The 6,002-nt window shown below is 42.6% G+C and overlaps 1 pseudogene; it reads right to left on the bottom strand.

Moving 5' to 3' along the window:
• Window positions 1-3,545: 3,545 nt before the first annotated feature.
• On the bottom strand, window positions 3,546-4,192 carry LOC116565001 (annotated as a pseudogene).
• Between the last annotated feature and the right edge of the window lie 1,810 nt (window positions 4,193-6,002).

The raw sequence follows: 6,002 nt of genomic DNA, 5'->3' as shown, positions 1-6,002 counted from the left end.
CTAGTTTCTTGCAATAATATGATCTCCTTCTGGCCAGTCTCCCCCTACCTTCCGCACTTTTCTACTCTAAATTACGCCATGGCCAGGGATCCTTCTTGAACACAGATCTTACCTTGTCATCCTCCTTCCTAAAAACTACCCTATTCTCTATAGATTATAAAGTGAAATCCACACTCTAACTGGACACACGAGGCCCTTTCTTGTGTGTCTTGCCTGTGGCTCTTCCATTTGCAAATTAACTGAATGCTACCTTCTTCTCTGGACAGGTCTCCCACTTGACAGCCTATGGACCTTTAATTGTAAGTTTCCTTCTGCCTGTAATTCACAGCCCACCTCCACCCCTACCCCAAACACATCCACTCAACAATCTTTGACTTACCAACCTCCAGTACCATCATCATAAGCGCGATCTGTTTAAATCACAATTCCGCTCATTTTTAGAGGATTCTCAAATAATTCCTCCTTTAGTAACTGTGTCCTGATATCTCCCCCAATAGAAAGAAATCGTTCCTTTCTCCAAATTCCTATTGTAGCCAATCTTACTGCATTTACCAACAATATAATATAGAAAGACATATGTTATCTTCCTTGGAGATTGGATCTTCATTAGTTTCCTGAGGCTATCATAACATATTACCATGCATTTGGTGACTTAAGCAACAGAAATTTATTGTCATAGTTCTGGAGGCCAGAAGTTCAAAATCAAGCTGCATCCCTGTGAAGATTCCAGGGTAAAATTAATTCCGGCTCTCTTCTCGTTTCAGGGAGCTCAGGGTGTTTCTTGGTTTATGGCCATATTACTCCAATCTCTGCCTCTGTAGCTAAGTTGCCTCATTTGTTATTGGATTTAGGCTTATCTTGATAATCCAGAAGTATTTCTTCATCTTAAGATTCTTAATTATATGTGTAAAGAAATTTTTCCAAATAAGGTTTTGGGAATTAGGACCTTGACATATTTTTTGCGGAGGCCACCAACCACCTCATTACAGGATGCAATCGGATCCATTTCTATATCCCCTCAATGTCTAAAAGTGTCTTACATATCTGTGTAGATAGAGAGCAAGTAAAATCATCTAGTTAGTTCAGTCCTAACTGTTGATAGATAGTTCACTGAAAGAACACACAGTTACTGTGAAATAACAAAATCAGTGGATTGCTTTGGTGTTTCCAAAATAATGCTTTTGAGCATTGCTGTTGCAAAAAGGAAAGAAAATTGTTGATGGATTTCTGGCATAAACGTCTAAGCTAGAAAAACTACTTAACAGTAACCTTTGCATCCTTTAAAATTTTTTGTTTAGACACATTTCCCTTTTTAATCAAAGATAATTTTTTGTATGTTTACATTTACATTTTATCTCTGTTTGGTTGTATTCTAAATATCTCAGTGCCAGGAGCACTGAAATGTCTGATACCATGATTCTTATACAAAACAAAATAAAATTGACTTATAGTAAGTTTTAATTTCATATATTAACAAACATTCCTTTGTTTGTTAATATATTCCTTTGCAAAGCATCAGATTTGTACATAAATTGTTGATCATTAATTATGTAAAATATGGCATCATTTTGCATGAAAACATTTATTTTGTGGGCAGATATTACAAACAGCACATAGTGCAGCTTGAAGTGATGTTAAAAAGATGATTAAACTTCCTTTGGTTTTAGCATAGCTACATTTTTGAAATGTAGAAAACACCTGTTTAAGTTAACAACTTAACAGTGGGCAGCACTTTGTGCCCTTTAAACACCTTCCCTGTGTAGTATTATTTCATTAAATCACATGACAAGCATGAAATGAAAGTAAGACTCACTTAATTGAAATATCTAATCACTAGTGAGGCTCTTTTCAGAATGGACTTTTGTAATGATCAATAAAATCCCTTTCACAGAGAATAAACATTCACCAGGATCTATAAAGATAAAAGACTTTTATTTTTTCCTACAGAGCTTGTTAAAATCCATTCTGTCCATTTTGTCTCTAGATAAAAAAGACATGTGACCTAGGACTAAGCAATGGGAAGCTATATCTTTAGAATTATTAATTATTGGCTTTTACAGTTGGAAAGAGTCTTAGAAACTCTCTAGATTTCAGACTTAGTTGAGTCTTAAAGGGGTTAAGTGACTTCTCCAAGGTCACAGCATTTCTAAAGATTTAGGACTAGAACCCAAGTCCTTGATTCCCCATCCTGTGACTACTTCACCACAGTCATAGACTTTCTATAAATATATATTTTTGGTATATCACATGGAGCAACCTAGACAATGTGATTTCATAGCTCTTGTGTATTATGTGGGTTCAGGAAGATGAAAAAATCCAGTTGGAATCTCCTGCCAGCTCTGTGTTCACTGACCTCACACTGGTAGTGTTTATACCATGGAAATCAGCAAACACTACAGATGAGGACTTTACTAGTGGGGGCGTGGGTATAGTTCACTACTGTTTAAACATTTGTTAGTATATCACTCATAAAATTCTCACCCTCTCTCTGTAAGAATAATGTTCACCTTTGATTCCCTGGATACATCATAGAGAAACAGGCTTTGAGAAATAATTGTTCTTTAAGATTGAATGTGAAATAACAATCGTCACTATTCAGTATGTGCTTACCAATATCCCAGGAACTACTCGTGGGGTTTACATGTTTTGCTCCTTGAATCTGCATGATGGTCGTTTAAGGTAGGTGCTCTTACTACCCTCACTTCACGTATGAGGGAACTGAAGCCTAGAGTTGATGTGTCACTTACAAACCTTTGCTGATAATAAGTAGAAGAACTAGAATTGAAAACCAGGTTTTGCTCCTAAGTTTTTTTTCCTCGATATTATGTTTCTTCCCAACTTAGTCCCATGAACTATATTCTTCGAAATAATTATAGCTACATCTACTGGGTGTCTGCTAGTGTCTGACGTTGTGCTGGGCCATATATGAATATAGGTTATCATCTTGCAAAGGAAGCTTTATCAGCACCTTGCATTGTTCTGATGAATAAACTGACAGAAAGGTCAAGTCATTTGCTCTCAGTCACAAAGCCAGGAAGCTGCGGGTGGAATCCACAGTAGGCCTGCCCCCCCCAGACCTCTACTTCTCACACCACCTCCAAAGGACTGTGCACCGACAGCTCCAACCCATGCTGGCATTTGGTGAATGTGACTGAGATGCCACAGCTGCAACCTCTGCCCAAGTGCCACCTTTGTGTTGCGTCCCCATGTCACAGGCAATTCTGAGGCACTTTAGACGTCTATAAAACAGAGGTAGTCGTAACATACGCATCCAGACTTTGGTGAAATTAAAGAGCTGAGCAGAGTGACTACGACCACCCAAACCTCACCAACTGTCTTCCAAAAACCATCATGATCCTTGACAGGCCTTTCATTTTTACTTGGAGTTAGCATCAAGCAAGTTTTTTCTCTTACTCATTTACAGACAGCCTCAGCACTCAGAACAGAAATGAGAATGATTTTTGTTTTTGTTGTTATGTAGTTTTTATTTCATAATCATAAACTTAACTCTCCAACATAGCCAGGCATGGAAGGGAATGAGGAAACATGGAACCAAAGGGAACAAAAGCACAAAGATTATAGGGTACTGTGAGCAAACGGTGTGGAGGGGGCTCTCCTGAGCTACAGAAGGAATGGTCTGGTGGTTAAGGTAAAACACAAGTCAGACTTATCAGAATTGTCCACAGTCAGCCATGGTGATCTTCTTGCTGGCTTTGCCATTCCTGGACCCAAAGTGCTCCGTGGCGTCCACAGTATTCATGCCTTCTTTCACCTTGCCAGAGACCACATGCTTGCCATCCAACCACTCCGTCTTGGCTGTGCAGAAGAAAAACTGGGAACCATTTGTGTTGGGTCCAGCATTTGCCACGGACAAGATTTCAGGGCCTGTACGCTTCAGGATGGAGTTTTCATCATCAAATTTCTCCCCATAGGTGGACTTGCCACCAGTGCCATTACTGCGTGTGAAGTCACCACCCTGACACACAAACCTGGAATAATTCAGTGAAAGCAGGAACCCTTGTAACCAAATCCTTTCTCTCCAGTGCTCACAGCATGAAAGTTTTCTGCAAACAGCTTGAAGGAGATGCAGCGTGAGTGCTTGCCATTCACGGGGACGGGGAAGAACACAGTGGGGCCAATCGCGGCTGACAGCACAGGGCTGCTGGTATCTGCAAAGCAGCCGAGAGCGATTTTAAAAGCTCAGTCTCCCAAGGGCTTTGCAGGTCCAAGTTTTATAGCACAGCAGAGCAAATGCTTTGAACTACAAGGAAAACACTTTATGCTTATTACCTGTCACTGTTTCTGGCCTTACTCTACTCAAATTTGTTGATGGTGGTGGCAGAAAGCCTAAAACTCACATGAAATGTACCAGGAAATGCCAAAAATGATCATGGTGGATTAAAAAAAAAACACTCCATGATAAACCATGAGAACTGATATGAGTGGTTAGAATGAAAAGAAGGATCTACATATTTTTCAGCCAAATATAAGTTATCATGTGTCCAGTGGAACTCAAATCGATGTCTCTAAACTACTTCAATTATATGGCCAAGTTATATGGCCTGTATTTAGCCCTATATGGTTCTGCAGTGTTGTGCTAAGTACTAGGGAAGGCTCAGAAAATGGGGAGAAAAAGAAACTTTTGCTTCCTTACTATTGTTTTGTTTCCTTGTTATTGGAGTAGCTTATTATCTGTCTAAGGAGATAAAGCTAGCATCTTCTAAACAACCTGGGAATAATTAGGTGTTAAACAGTGTGCATTCATGTAGGAGAAGTAAGTATGCTGTCCACGTGGGCTACATCGGCCTGAAAATGCTGGAGAGAAAACAACTGAAGGTAAGAGTGGGAGGGACTCAGGGCTCCACTGGCTGCCTAGTTCACTTGAGTAGTGAAGAAGTCATTCCAGCCACTTAAAGTGAAACAGAGGGAAAATCAACAGCCTAGCTAGGGATGAGCCTGCTGTGGTCTGGGAACATTTCTCAAATCTATTTTCAAAGTGAGAAATAAGACTGTAGAGGAAACATGGGTCCAATCAGAAGGCCCCAGCTGGCCTCTCAGGGAAGTTTGAGGCATCAGGAACTCACTCTAAGTCCTGAAAAGGAATCACGCGGTGGAGGTGGTGACTCAAGAAGAGAGGCCCGTTCTGCCTGTGCCGTGCCCCGTCTCCACATGTGCTTCTTGTAGTTCCTGAGCCAGGCCCGTTCTGCCTGTGCCGTGCCCTGTCTCCACATGTGCTTCTTGTAGTTCCTGAGCCAGGCCCGTTCTGCCTGTGCCATGCCCCATCTCCAGGTGTGCTTCTTGTGGTTCCTGAGCCAGGCCCGTTCTGCCTCTGCCGTGCCCCGTCTCCACGTGTGCTTCTTGTGGTTCCTGAGCCAGGCCCGTTCTGCCTGTGCCGTGCCCCGTCTCCACGTGTGCTTCTTGTAGTTCCTGAGCCAGGCCCGTTCTGCCTGTGCCGTGCCCCGTCTCCACATGTGCTTCTTGGAGTTCCTGAGCCAGACCCGGACAAACCAGGCCACGGGGAGCTTCAGCATTTGGAGAAGCTATCCCCTTTGCCCTGTCGATGGATCTCAGCATGTTTTCCTTCACATTCTCAGTATTCCAGCGCTGACTCCTCAAATCCTTCCCTAACCTGCCAAAAGGCGTGGATGTCTGCTGATAACCCTGAGGCTCCTGTGTGGCCCTCCACCCTCCAGGTGCCCAGGATCTGTGCTTCCTAAAGTCTCTACCTTGCCTTGTCACCGCCCTCCCTGCAGAGGTGAGATGATGTTTACTCTGCAGGCTTTTCTGGTGTCTAAGGCCTGGCAGCTTCCTGTGGCATCTCTTGGGTGAAGGCTGCCTGGATACACCACTCTGTGCTTTACCCCCTGGGACCCGACCTTTGGAGTGCTAATGCCTGTCATGTACTTGCTGTGAGGACACATTCTGTGTCTTCTGACGCAGCACCAGCCCACTTGGCTACATCTCCACATGATCAGCTATCAGGCCTGGACCTCCAGATCCAT

This window comes from Sapajus apella, unplaced genomic scaffold (assembly GCF_009761245.1).
Source record: "Sapajus apella isolate SASKATOON/1434 unplaced genomic scaffold, GSC_monkey_1.0 scaffold38, whole genome shotgun sequence".
In the NCBI taxonomy this organism is placed as follows: domain Eukaryota; kingdom Metazoa; phylum Chordata; class Mammalia; order Primates; family Cebidae; genus Sapajus; species Sapajus apella.
The sequence above is the reverse complement of the archived record's forward strand: the minus strand, read 5'-3'. Positions and strand labels throughout refer to the sequence as shown.